Below are 14,774 nucleotides of genomic sequence, written 5' to 3'. Positions count from 1 at the left end.
AAATGTTTTCCCAACAGAATACAGTATAGAGCAATGCCAACAGAAAAGAGGGTCTTTGGGGCAAAAATTGGCAGTGCAGGGACCATATGTATGTTTGTTGTACAGGAAGGAAACCAGCAGAACCCTACTACTAATAAATACTCTTGCTTGGATAACAAAGAAGTCCATCTTAACTCAAATGGGATCAGTTTCGTTTATACATCATTGGTCTTGACAAAGCATTTAAGGCAGGGATTACAGTGCTACATTAAGAACGGGCAGCATTTTGCTGCCTGGGGCACATGGCTTCCATGGCGTTGGCAGAAGAAGGCTTGAAATATTAATGAGCAAACCATTTGTCAAGAAAATTATTCAAGAAGTTGGCAGCTGCACAAAGGGGGTGAGCCCTGTGAGATGAAATGCCAGGGTACGCTGATCAGAGGGCCGTAGAAATCATCTGACTCTCAGGTCTTCTTTCTCAATAGCTTACCTTTGTATGAATGACTTTTTAAAAAAATAAATAAATAAATTTGTTGATGAGATGAGGGAGGAATAGTGGGGAAGGGGAAAAAGAGTATGACTCCAAAGAGTGATTATCAAAATACAAATCACTACCCTTCATTCAGATGATCAGTCCTTAATGTGTCACTATGATTCTGCAGGGAAATAACTATCAATGAGATCTTAGCTAATAGAATGTCACACTCTCACAACTGAGACTTTTGAAGATGCATTGTCACGTCGGAAGCTTTATAATTATTCAAGGGTGGCAGAATACACTGGAGAAAAATGTTCTGTGATGGACAGAAATACAAATGAAAAAAAAAACATAGCTTTTTAAAGGTCTTCTTCAAAAAAGGAGGTGCTGGGCTACCAAGTGAAATTGGATCGGCTGCACCAAGTCAGAAGGTTAAAATCCATAATTAAATGGATGCACAAGGGAATGGCTTTGCAACCAAAAATCCTCCCAATATTAATTCTTTCTGAGGATAATTAACAAGAATGAAAAGATGTCATCATGGTTGGGAATGTCAGACGTGCTTCAATTCCTTCCCTTGTGACTTTTCACTTGACGAGTAGCAGTAGGGTTAGTAAAAATAAATTCAGGGTATGAATGTCACCTAGCCCAAATGATTCCAGTCCTCAACAGGCCAGTGAACAAATTTCATCCCAACAGAGATGCAGAAATCTGTACCCTTAAAAAAAACAAAAGGAAAAATCACAAAGGTGATTTATAGTTCTTTAGCAACTATACAGAATTAGTTGGGTAATATTCACATTGCTACTTTTTCTGAATTCATAACAACTGTTTTTCAATCCATAATTTATAATTTACTTGTGTTTTTTAATGGAAAGAATCTAATGAATGGGAGCTACATATTTGCTATGTTCAGAAAATGTTGGTATTATTGATTGCTCACTAAATTCTGTATCAAAGGACTTCTATAATAATCTTGCTAACTTATAACTTTATAGCAGTTTTTAAACAGAAGTTGCTTAACTAATGAAAAAGAATAATGTGAATATAGTAAAATAAAATTTTCATCCAGCAATAATTTGGTAAGGTAAGTACAATGGCTACTGGGAGTAAAATCAAAATATGTTCTGAATCAGCCTTGCTAAGCTGCCTAACAAGGATTACTTTAAACAATGAGAAAATAATAAAGTGATGTGGAAGAAACAGCCTCCAAGTGGCAAATTCCTCTGAATCATAGGATTTAGAATTAGAAGGGACCATCCAAACCCCTTATTTTACATATGAGGAAACTAAAGACCTAAAGGTAGAGTGACTTTCCCAAGGTGACAAAGTCAGCAAATAAAGGGAGAAGCCAGAATTCAAGTTTCAAATTGTCAATTGTCCAAATGTACTCAGAAAACTGGTTAGTTCTGAACCATTCCAAAGGAATTTCCTGCAAATACAATGCTATATTATACTCTAACAATGACAAAAGACAAAATCTTGTTACTAAATTTTCATGTAGTACATATTCAGGCTCATAGTTTTCTACATGGATGGAAACAACCTAAAAAAGAACATTTACCTACAAAAGGTGAATAATATATTATTTACACATCTATAGTATAAAGCCTATCATTAAAATCATTATTCTGAATTTCCATATCCCTATACTCCCAAGAATTTCAAAATAGATGATTCATTAACCTTGAATATTACCTACTCCTCTTTCAAGCTTTGAACATAAATCAAATCGGAAACCAAGGTGCAGAAAGAAGTACTTGCGAATCTGACCCTTTAGCAGTCAAAACAAGACTTTCAATTTCTAATTGAAGCTACATTGCATTGCACTCAGGAAACCATGGCGGGGCAGGTGGGGGGGGGGGCCGGGAAGAGAGAAAGGAGTGGCCTCATTTTTTATCTTCTGCTCTGCCTGGTTTCAACTCAACTTAAAAGTCCACATTATTACTTCCATATGGAGATGAGACACTACAGGAAGGAAAGAGAAGGGAATAAGCATTTATATAGCACCTACTGTGTGCCAGGCACATAGTCTAAGCACTTTACAAATATTATCTCATTTGATTCTCACAACCCTCCAAAGTAAATGCTGTTAACATCCCCTTTTTAAGAGCTGAGAAAACTGAGGCAAACAGAGGTTAAGTGATTTGTCCAGGGTCACACAACTACTAAGTGTCTGAGGCTGGATTTGAATTTACTTCACTTTGCATCTATTGCCTTGCCTGGTTTCAACTCCATGCAACAAGGTATTCCTGGTGTCACATACCCCCTTATCCCTTTCCTTCCTCCTTTTATGTCTTGTGTCCCCCTTTTTATTATAAGCTCCTCCAGGGCAAGTTCTGTCTTTTTATTCATCATATTTCCAGTGTTTAGCACAGCGACTAGCACATAGCAGGTGCTCAATAAAATTTATTGGACTGGAAAAAATAGAGACATAGCAGTGTAATTAAGGTCAGTGCATTAAGATTCCATATCCAACTGAGACTTCAGATTCTGGAAAATGAAGCTATGTAGCCTAAACAGAAGGCACAGTGAAAAGGACCTGAGTTCAAATCTCTATACTACTACCTTAACAACGGGCAATTTATTTAAATTCTATGAGTCTCAATTTATTTGTATGTATAATTGGGAAGAATATGCAAATTATCAGATGTGTACTATGTGCCAGGAACTGTGGCAGGTGCTGGGGATAGCAGGACAAAAATGAAAAAAAAATCTCTGCCCTCAAGGAGCTTATATTCAACTGAATTATCTCTGAAATACTTGACAGCTTTATATCCTATGATCTTATGATGAAAATCTTCTAGTTGCTCATGTCAATATTTCTTTATCTATAAAAATAGTATAATATATTTGCCCTTGCCCAATAACTTTCTGGACTTTTTGTAATGGTTAATAACTTATAAAATGAGAGAATGTGAGAATATTCTTTCTCCTTGTAAGAGCAACAAATAAAATGTCATCTTGACTCTCTTAAAGGTAAAGAACTTCATTAGGTTAAACTCACAATTCTTTGCAATTAAAAAAAAAAGCTAGAACGAGAATGAAACAGAATAATGCTCATTAAAAGCAAAATACAATAACATACTTATTGTGGGGAATAAGGTGCTCCACAGAAGGAATTTTACCAGATATTAAATGCCTTGCCCAAAACCACACAACTTGTTAAGGGTACAGCTTATGATTCAGAACCATATACTGTCAGAAGAGACTTCAGAGGTCCCCTAGTCCAATTGTCCCTGAACAGAAATCCTCTCTTGAATGTCTCCAATAAGTGATCATCCAATTTGACCTTTGCTTGAATACCTTTCATTTGTGGGGAGCCACAAATGGGAATACCTGCCAAGCATTTTTACAGCTGTAGGAAAGAAGTCAAGGATCAGATGTTTTAGTGGAAGAATTCGATAAAGAGTACCCAAGTCAGCCTAGCAGAAAGAACAAAGCATCCTGAGGAAAAGCCAGGATGCGACATGCACTAGGTAAGCTGAACTGTTACCTCCCCTCAGACCCAGATGGAGATAGACCAAGGGCCCTAGGAGTAGCAGTGCCCCTCAGACCACCAATCCTTCTTCTAATTCTGTCTCTACAGCCATCAAGAAGGGGATCAGCCCTTGCAGAGAAATGGCTGACCACCAACACCAACAACTGCTAACTGACTTGTCACCAACAGATAAAACCAAAGATCCCGGAAATGGCAAGAAACCCCGGAAATTTCTAGCCCATCCCACAGTCTAGGAATGCACCCTGGTAAATGTTTCTGCAGGATCTCCAGCCCACACTTCCTAATCAACCACTGAAGCTATGAAGTTCCAGGTAACAAAGACCTCGAAATAGAAGTTCTCATCACCAAAGCCCTGGACACCATCGAATCGTTCAGCATCACAAATGGACATGACTTCAGTTGCCTTCCCCCCTCCAAAGAAAAATTTTAAAAAGAAAGAAATTACAACTTCACAAACAGACATGATTTTATCATGGAAATAACAGTGAAGAAGACTCATTACTATATGCTTTGCTTCTGTACTTTTTAACTGTCTCTCTGACTTACATCTGAAACCTCCTATACCTGTTGTCTCCCCCATTAAAATGTGAGCTCTCTGAGAACAGGGACTGTCTCTGATTTTCTGTTTCTATCCCTAGCCTTTAGCACAGTGCTTTGCATATAGTAAGTGCTTAAATAAATGCTTTTTCATTCATTCCTTTATTTACCTATATGTAAAAGAACTGGGTGTTACTTCTAACTCTGTTGCCTACATGTATGACCTTAAATAAGATAGATGGTTCAGTGGATAGAGCGCCAGGCTGAAATCAGGAAGACTCCTCTTATGAGTTTAACTCTGGCCTCAAATACTGGCTGTGTGACCCTGGGCAAATCATTTAGCCCCTTTGGCCTCAGTTTCCTCATCTGTAAAATGAGCTGGAGAAGGAAATGACAAACCACTGCAATGTCTTTGCCAAGAAAACCCCGAAGAGTTAGACATGACTGAAAAAGCCAAACAACAAGAAATCACTTGTCACCTGGCCTCAGCATCCTCATCTATAAAAGAAGGATGGTCTAGATCAGAGGTGTCAAACACATAGTCAAGACAAGATTAAAATGTAATTAGGAGATATTTAGCAAAATAAGATACAATAAAATATAGATAATATTACATTTTAAACTAAGTCTATATGTGGATCCTTAAGTATAGATTAGGGACCCAGTTTCTGAGTTTGACACTACAGAGTCCAGATCATTTCTAAGGTCCCTTAGAGATCTAACTTCCTTGATCCTATCTCTGAATAAACATAAACAGCACAGCTACTCTGCCTCAAACACGTGACCCCAATGCAGAAACTACTGACAGAGTATTATCTGTCTGGGAGTCAGGGTAAAGTCTATATGGTAGTCATTTCATGATTATAGAAAAGGATTTTCATTTACGGGGTCCTGTAATATTATGGTTAAAAAGGAAGCAGAAGACCAAAGCTATACCTCAGAAAGATAATAAGTATCACAGGTAGAATGCTCTGAAGAACTAATTTAAAGTCATTGTATTTTCCTGTCTCAGTCATGTAAAAAGCTAATTTCTTATAAAAAAAACCTCTAGATAGATAGCTTTACATTGTTAATAATGTACTACCTCCTCACTTCTTTCCCATTAGTTAAGAGATTATAGAAAGGTTATAAATATGACAAAATTTCTAAATGAATACAAAGTGAAATTTTGGATGGGCACATTCCCATCAATATTTGAAATGAGAGAGAAGGCAAAAGCCTGGTACCACTGGAGCCTGGGCTAGAGCTCCTTCCCCAAACCAGGGTGAGAGCAAGGAGCTGAAGAGAAGGTGCTACCATTGAGAAGGTTTAGTTAGGATGGGTATCCCTCGGGGACTGGATAGGGAAGCCTCTTTCCTGGGAGCCTCCTCCCCTGGAATTTGTTAATTCATGGGCTAGACCTCCTCTACCTTTAGTCAACAGAAGTTTTACTGTTATTGTTCCATGGCTCAGTCACATCTGACTCTTCATGAAACCATGGACCATAGTATGCCAAGCCCTTCTATCCTCCACTGTCTCCTGAAGTCTGTGCAAGTTCATATTCATTGCTTCCATGACACTATCTACCCATCTCATCCTCCACCATCTCCTTTTCCTTTTGTCTTTAATCTTTCCCACATCAGGGTCTCTTCCAATGAGTCCCATCTTCTCATTATGTGACCAAAGCTTAAATAAAGCTTCAGCTTCAGCATTTCACCTTCCAATGAATAGCCTGAATTAATTTCTTTTAATATTGACTAATTTGACCTCCTTGCAGTTAAAGGGACTCTCAAAAGCCTTCTCCAGCACCACAATTCAAAAGTATTTATTCTGCAGTGTTCAGCTCTCCTTATAGTCCAACATTCAGAGCTATACATTGCTTATGGACCTTTGTCAGAAAGGTGATGTCTCTGCTTTTTGGCATGCTGTCCAGATTTGCCATAGCTCTATTTCCAAGGAGCAAGCATCTTTTAATTTCAAGTCACCATCTGCAGTGACCTTTGAGCCCGAGAATATAAAATCTAACGCTGTTTCCCTTTCTTCTTCCTTCATTTGCCAGGAAGTGATGGGACCAGCTGCCAAGATCTTAGTCTTTTTCATGTTAAGCTTTAAGCTAGCTTTTACACTCTCCTCTTTTACCCTCATCAAGAGGAATTAAGGAACAGAAGTTGTATTGCTCTCCAAATTCAGCATCCCATCTCTCACCTTTGCACAGCCTCTCTACCATTACCACCACTGAGCAGGCAGGTAGGACTGTTCACAAATTATCAGGTTCCTGACTTACTGTGCTCATTCATGACCTAATCCCTTACCTAAACTATTCCAACAGCATCTTAACTGATTGCTCAACTTCTAGTTTCTGGTATCTACAACCTATGTTCCATAAAGGTGCCAAAAGAATCTGGACATGTCATGCCCCAACTCAAAAATGAGGAGTGGCGTCCAAATGACTGTAGATTAAGCTAGCATTTAAAAAATTTCAGTCATGTACTGACTACCATGTAGATTCTAATAGCAGTGTACCACTAATTTCTGCACTGGATCACTTGTTTGGCAAAGGGTGGGCTTGCTATCTTTATGTTTGTTCAGAGATAGGATCAGGGATTTTATACCTTGAAGAGACCCTAGAGACTATCTAGACCAGTGGTATAAAACTCAAATAGAAACAGGGCCACTAATCCAGTCCTACTTGCTTTGTTTCATTTACTTTCTTTCATATACTCAGTTCTACATGTCTCCAAACTCAGAATCATTTCCCTCTTTTGCCCAATTTGTGTTTCATGGAAGGAAAGCACTCTCTCTTCCCCATGGCCTCTTAAAACATTCAGTCTCTATCCAGGCTCAGCTCAGCTGCCACCTTTGAAGCAAATCTTTCCTAATGCTCCCCAGGTTTCAATGCTTCCTCCCTCTTCAAATTATCTCATTTTTATTTACTTTGCTATATACATGCCATATCTCCCATTGGAATGTAAATTCCTTGAAGAGGGGGATTGATTCGTTTTTGTTTTTGCCACTGTATCCCCAGTGCCCAGCACATAGTAGACACCTGATAAATATTTTCTGAATTATTGAATTGAAAAGAAAAATGAGAATGAAGACAGACACCAAAAATCTTAAATTAATCTCTTTGCTTCTAAAATGATTGCTATTCTAGTCCAATTCCTAGTCTATTTCCAAAAGCCAGTCAGACAACAGGCATTTATAATGTACTTAATAGATAACAGATACTATGATAAGCTATACTAATGGATTTTAAAAACAAAATTATCAGAGACAAATCACAAGTATTCAAAAGTTTGTCTTTCATATGAATTTGTTATGTGTACTATCAACTCAAATTCTCTGAGAAATATGTGCTGAAAGGACAAGAAAAATACAAATAAAGAAAACAATGATATACTAACTCATATGCTAACTCCCCATTTTCTATCAGTTTAGAATTTTTAAATGGTCCTTTCTCCTGTCAAGCTTACAGTCTAGCAGGGGTTATGACTCCTTCATAGATAACTACAATACAAAAAATAAAAACATTATCAGTGTATTAGGTGCAAAAGCTATGTGATGTCTGAAGCAGGGGAAGGAATATTATTATTATTGAATAGTGGAGGAGGGGGAAAGAGAGAAAACTTCATGAAAGAGGTAGCATGTGAGCTGGGTTTTAAAGAATAGAGAGAAATTCATTACAACACCTGAGGAAGAAAAGCTACTCCTGGATTAAAGGCTAGCAAAAGCAAAGGCAGTGCAAAATGTGCGCTGTATTCAGGAGACAACAAGCTTGGCACAGAATGCACTGAGCTCACTGCACTGAGGCGAAAGATGAAGTAGTTCGAGACTACTGTTATTTTAATCAGATTTTATAGTCCAATCAGCAGTTTTTTATCCATTCTCCTAAGAAGAGGAAAATAAAAAATGAGTATTATCTAGTGGAGATCAGTGACCTGAAAGCACCCATTAAGGAGAATATCTAAATCAACCTGTACAAGTATGATAGGACCAATATCTCCCAGGATTTCCCTGGGACTTCCCTTTCCACCTACCAACATGGGTTAAGCAGGTTACATACAACTTTCATTATTGGAGACAGGTAGGTAGTACAGTAGATTGAGTGCCAGTGCTGGAGTCAGGAAGACTCCCCTTCCTGGGTTCAAATTCAGACTCAGACACTGAGTAACTGTGCGACTGGGCAAATCACTTAACTTCAGTTTCCTCATCTGTAAAATGAGCTGGAGAAGGAAATAGCAAACCAGTACAGTAAGAAAACTGCAAATGGGGTCACGAACAATCAGACACAACTGAAATGACTGAACGACGACCCCCTCCCATAATAATAGTATTTACATAGCATTTCAAAATAAGCCCAATTCCTTCTTCTTTCTCACTGCTCCCCGCCCCCCTCCCCAAACACACACACACACAACACATTAAGGATTATTTTTCCCTAAAAAAACAGAGCTTTCCTGGGGATCTTATGCTGTTTCCCGCTTCCTGGTCACCAAAGGCCATAAAAATGTTCCACCTACATAGAGTCTAGACTTCTCAAACTTGTGAATGCCTTGAAAAAACATCACTTTGTCTGTTTGGCCAGACTGATTTCCGTAAGAAAGAAGGGGAGGTCATATCTATCAAAGGTAAAACTAGGTTCTGCTGCATAATTGCTGATACCCTTTCTATGTTACAGCTAGGTAAAACCTTTTTGTCAACTTTTCGATAAACTACAAATGAACTTATTTCATCCTAGCACTGAAGCTGAACTAAGAAGGTACTGGTAACAGACCTACCCCCTGGCAAGGAGCAAACATCATCACCATTACCATCATTACAACAACAATGAAAGCTAACATGTATTTTCTCACTTGGCACAACAACTCTGTGAAATAGGTATAACTGTTACCCCCATTTTGAGTCAAAGAGAGGTTAAGTGGCTTGCCCAGAGCCAGGTAGCTAGGAAGTGTCTGAGGCAGGTCTTCCTAACTACCAGTTGAACACTGTCCACTTAGCCACCTTGCTCCTGTTAAAGATGAATCACCGCCACCCTGTATGTGTCCTAAATTCCTGCAATTTTATTGCCTCCCCTCTGTCACTGTAAAAGCCCCATTGAACAATACTAAGTAAAAAAAAAAAATCTTAGCTTGACCTCTGTCACCTTCTGGTGTGGCCTGCATGACAGAAAGACAGCTTCATAGACATTCAAAGATAGGAATAACTGAAGATATAGCTATTCATTCTCTTTTCAGGCAAAAGTCTTACTAATCACAGCACCTCTAGCAGATGAAAGACAGATTTAGAGACGTATCTGTAAATAGTATCTCAGCTGAGGTCTACAGATGAGACGGAGCAGAAGGCTGAGTTATAGCCCTCTCTATGGGGGATAGGCCAATTAGCCATAGCACTCCCCAGTGGAATGAGTTGGTTAACAGAGCTATAGAGAAGGGGGGTGGGTGAGAGACAAAAAGAGAGACATAAAGATTTCTCAATCCTTATTAAGATGTTTTACTTTGCAAACAGGAAAGTCTATAAAGCAAGATGGTGTAAGGCCTACACATTTGGAAAATAAAGAATATACAAACAAAAACCTAGACTTGGGGGAAACAAAAAGCAAGATATTTTAAAGAAGATGTTGTTGGTAGACATACTTTATTAAATATAAAGTCCTAGACAGACATAAGCTACTATAACAGCAGCATCTTACATTGCCCTGTCAACTGATAAACATGAAACAGGTCATACACACACACACACACACACACACACACACACACACACACACACACTCACACTCCTATCTGTCCATATCTTTTTTCTATTTCTATTTCCCTTCCTCTAAAACAAGTTGTGCCTCCTATCCCCCAGCCCTACTTCAATTCATTCATTGGAATAGAAAACTTTCTATAGAAAGTTTGGCAGATGACAGATAAAAACAGGTTTGACAGAATGACAGCTTTTCTAACAATGAACCAATTCCTGTGGACCACAGCAGTGTTATTTTTTTTCTAATGAAAGTACAAGAGCAGCTTAATTTCACTCATCCTCTCCCCTCCCCCCATACTTTCCTTCATCTTCTAGGGATTCTAACACTTTCACCTCAATCATAAGTTATAAGATAAGGAATCTAATTCCAGAAAAGTGAATGCAAAACTGGCTAAAAACCTGAAAAGCAGGAAACTATGGACATTAAATCCCAGGGAGGAAAAATCATCCATTTCTACATGATAGGGGGCAGAAAGGGTGAAGGAAAGAATATTTGTAAAGTATTCCAAGTCCTTAGAGAAAAAGAGACATTCAACAAACACTCTTCAAGCTTAGTAACTTTAATTTCAGGATTTATATTTGGTCAGGTTGATTGCTTTCTTCCACACATGCTGCTGACCCTTTTTTCCCTATCTTTGGAGGAGGCAAGACAGGAAAACTGTGAGAACATAAAGACTAAAGCTGCTGGCAATAATCTTAATAAGGGCATCAGTCTTTTCCCCCATTCTAAAGCTAACTGTAAGCAACAGATAAAAGCAAGTGAACCTGGGGCTCTGGGCTTGTATTCAATAAAGTAGCCTTCATACTGCGTTGTAAAGATGAGTTGGGGTTGGGAGGGGAACCTGTCCCAGATCTCTTGCAGTCCCACAGGGTGAATAGAAGACCACTCCTGCCACTAAAGTAAGCTGTTAGTACAAAAATGTATGAAATATTTAGGAATCAATCTACCAAAGCACATTCACTAGCCAAAGGATATAAACTGTTTTCAAAAGAACTGCGTATTATTAACAACTATACAAAGGAATGCTCCAAATCACTATGAAGAGATAGGATTTTTTTTTTTAAATCCTGAGGTTTCACCTCATACTCAGCAAATGGGCAAAGATGACAAAAGATGGTTAGAGTCTATATTGGAAAGACTGTAGAAAGACACAACAATGCACTATCAGTGGAACGGTGACTCAGGACATTTATTATGGAAAACAATTTGAAATTGTGTGAAGAGGGTGACTAGAATGCTAGACATCTACCCCAAGGAAGTCAATGACAAAAATACACAGCAAAATATTTATAGCAGTGATTTTTGTAGTAGCATGAACTAGAAACAAAGAGGATATCCATCAGTTGGAGAAAGATTAAACAAATTGTGGTACATAAATGAAAGGAAAGATTACTTTGCTGTAAGAAATAACGAGCCTGATAGAGAGATGCATGTGAAGGTACACACACATACATATCTATCTACATAGTAAGACAGATATACAGAGAGAGAGAGAAAGCAAAGTAGGTAGAACCAGGAAAGCAATACACACAATGACGAAACCAATGTAAAAGGGAAGAAGATTAAAAAATAAAACATTCAAAACTGAACATTTTGAAGTTAAAATAGCAAAATTTGGCTCTCTCTCTCACTTTGGCCTCTTCCGGTCGGTGAAGTGCCTGTTAGCGCAGGCTACGGTGTAAAAATGGCTAAGTCTAAGAACCATACTACCCACAACCAATCAAGAAAATAGCACAGAAATGGCATCAAGAAACCTAGGTCACAGAGATACGAGTCTCTGAAAGGGGTTGACCCCAAGTTTCTGAGAAACATGCACTTTGCCAAGAAACACAACAAGAAGGGGCTGGAGAAGATGCAGGCCAACAACACCAAAGCCATCAAGGCCAGAGCAGAGGCCATCAAGGCTCTGAGCACCAAGGCCTCCAAGGCCAAGATCCTCAGGCCCAAGATTCCCAAGGCCAGTGCCCAGCATGCTGGCCACAAGATGGCCAGCAAGGGTCCAGGCCCTAGGGTCGGCATCAAACGTCCACGCTCCAAGATCACAAAGCCTGACTCTAAGGTTGCCAGAACCACTGACCCCAAGGCTGCCAAGCCCATTGACCCCAAGGCGACTAAGTCTGCCACCAAGGTCAGTAAGTCTGATCCCAAGGCTACCGAAATCTGGCCCCAAGGCCACTAAATCTGACGCTAAGGCCTCCAAGTTCGGTCCCAAGGTAGCCAATCCTAAGGCCACAAAGCCCAGTGATTCCCAGGCTGCTAAGCCTACTGACCCCAAGGCCGCCAAGTCCAAACCCAAAGATGCTGGGGCTAAAGCTGCTAGTCCCAAGCCTTCAAAATAGATGCTCCAGGACAGAAGGACTTGTTTAAACCCTAAAACCCCATTTTTTCCTAGCCAGGGTAGGATTATTCACTGTTTTGTACAAATAAAGGAAATGGTGAATCATAAAAAAAAAGCAAATATTTGACCCGAAAGAAGAGATATATGATGATACTTCCCCCTACTCCTTTATAGCAATGGAGAATCATAAATGTGGGAAACTACATATGATATCAGTGGGGCTTTTTATGCTATATAACTTCAATTCTGTATAACTTCCTTTTCTTTCTAAAATTTCTTCACACCCTTTTGCTAATTAGGTCACGGGAGGTGTGAAGCCCTTGGACCCTGAAAAAGGGTATATATACTCTGAGGTTAGCATTTTGTTTGGGGCTCACTCAGTGGAAGAGTATTGGTGTGGAGACTCTGGGCAGGTGTTAAGGAGTCCCCAGGCTTTGAAAACCCAGGTGTTGGTGCTTCTCTCTCTGGTAACTATGTATGTATTGCTTTGGAAAGACAGAAGCCCTGTCTGTTGATTTGTGTTAATTTTCCCTGTTTATATAATTTCTGCTTGTAATTTCTGTTTCTGTTTTCTCTAAAGTTCAGGGTGCTGACTTTTTCCCCTGAGCTAAGTGAATGATATATGTATGTTTAATTCAAGTGAGATTGTAAACCCCTTAAAGTTGCTTTCCTTAGAAAAGCAGATCAAAGAACCTGTGCTAGCAGCCTTCCTGTGTGCTGGTTTTGCTGCATGCAGCATTTGTTTTATACAAATGAAGATCATGTAAAAACAAAAGGTACTGCCAAAAAAAAAAATTCTTTTAAGTAGTTGGTAATATCACATCAGGACATTAGACTAAAGAGAAGAAGCACACACCAAAACACCAACATTCCAAAATCTGCATGTGAAGGTATACACACATACATATCTATCTACATAGTAAGACAGATATACAGAGAGAGAGAGAAAGCAAAGTAGGTAGAACCACGAAAACAATACACACAATGACAAAACCAATGTAAAAGGGAAGAAGATTAAAAAATAAAACATTCAAAACTGAACATTTTGAAGTTAAAATAGCAAAATTTGGCTCTCTCTCTCACTTTGGCCTCTTCCGGTCCAAAGATTCCAAATTTTGTTTAGATTCCAAAATCTGTTTAGAATTCTTAGATGGATTAATTCTGCATGTGGTCTACTACTCCAACTCCATTTATTCATTCATTCTTTCATTCAACAAACACTTATCAAGCAATTGAGAAACAAAGAAAAAAAAGAAAACTTTTTCTGAACTCAAGGAACTTACATTCTAATGGATACAAGTAATAGATGACCATGAGGTAAAACCATATCACACTAATCTCCATCTAACTGTACATGTTCGTCAATCCCAGTCACAGTCTCCAGGTACAAAGACCTTGCCTATAATATTTCCCTATTAAAAATAAATCCTGCTGCTCCACAGACCACTAATATACAGATGGTCCCTTTCGTAGATCATACCAATATGCTCCCTAAAATCCCTACTATGTATAAGAAAAACTTGATAACAAACAATCCAATATCATAGCAGTATTCCCCTTCCCCCTTTTTGTAGAAAGTATAATGTGTTAAGGCATAGATGGCAGAGGTTCCAACTATCTCAGAAGCAACAAGAAAAGATAAATCGGGTATCAAGGAAATGTAAACACTCAGCAGAGACCCCAGTCTTCATCTCATAAACCTAAAGGTCTGAGACCAATTGGGAATTCACCCTAGACATTGATTATTCATTAAAGAACTATTCATTTTTAACATTTTCAGAGCACACATTAGCAAGGATGTTGCTTTAAAAGGAAATTCTAGTAGGTCCCCCTTAGAATAAGACCTTTAAAAATACATTGTATTTATACATGCATTTTCTTCTCCTTAGGCATAGACTTTGCCCACCTCAATTTGGAGGAAATGAAGTTTGTTTTCTATGCATAATTTCCCCCATGCAGCCACAGTCAGCAAGAGGAGTTAAAAGGCTGGAACCAAGTTGACTCCACCCTTTGTGCTTCTCACAAACTATTCCCAAAAGCAAGTCGGTTTACAGTTGGTGTATGACATGGTGAAAAGTTGAAACTAATTTGTTTTATCTTTTTTTGGAGTTATGAAAATATTGTTTAAAAAAACTTCAGTAGTCTACAAAGTGAAAATGCAAGTCAGAAGTTGATTGTTCCTGTCACCCTGTGGTTCACAGGAGCTCAGGGA

General features: G+C 38.7%; 1 protein-coding gene and 1 pseudogene across 1 annotated transcript in view; one reads left to right on the top strand and one right to left on the bottom strand.

Annotated features, from left to right (window-relative positions):
- Positions 1 to 14,774, bottom strand: part of FARS2 (phenylalanyl-tRNA synthetase 2, mitochondrial) — a 681,824-nt gene that overhangs the window by 567,700 nt on the left and 99,350 nt on the right. The gene's annotated exons all lie outside the window — the stretch shown is intronic.
- Positions 11,909 to 12,563, top strand: LOC118828072 (annotated as a pseudogene).

This window comes from Trichosurus vulpecula, chromosome 1 (assembly GCF_011100635.1).
Source record: "Trichosurus vulpecula isolate mTriVul1 chromosome 1, mTriVul1.pri, whole genome shotgun sequence".
Classification (NCBI taxonomy): Eukaryota; Metazoa; Chordata; class Mammalia; order Diprotodontia; family Phalangeridae; genus Trichosurus; species Trichosurus vulpecula.
The sequence above is the reverse complement of the archived record's forward strand: the minus strand, read 5'-3'. Positions and strand labels throughout refer to the sequence as shown.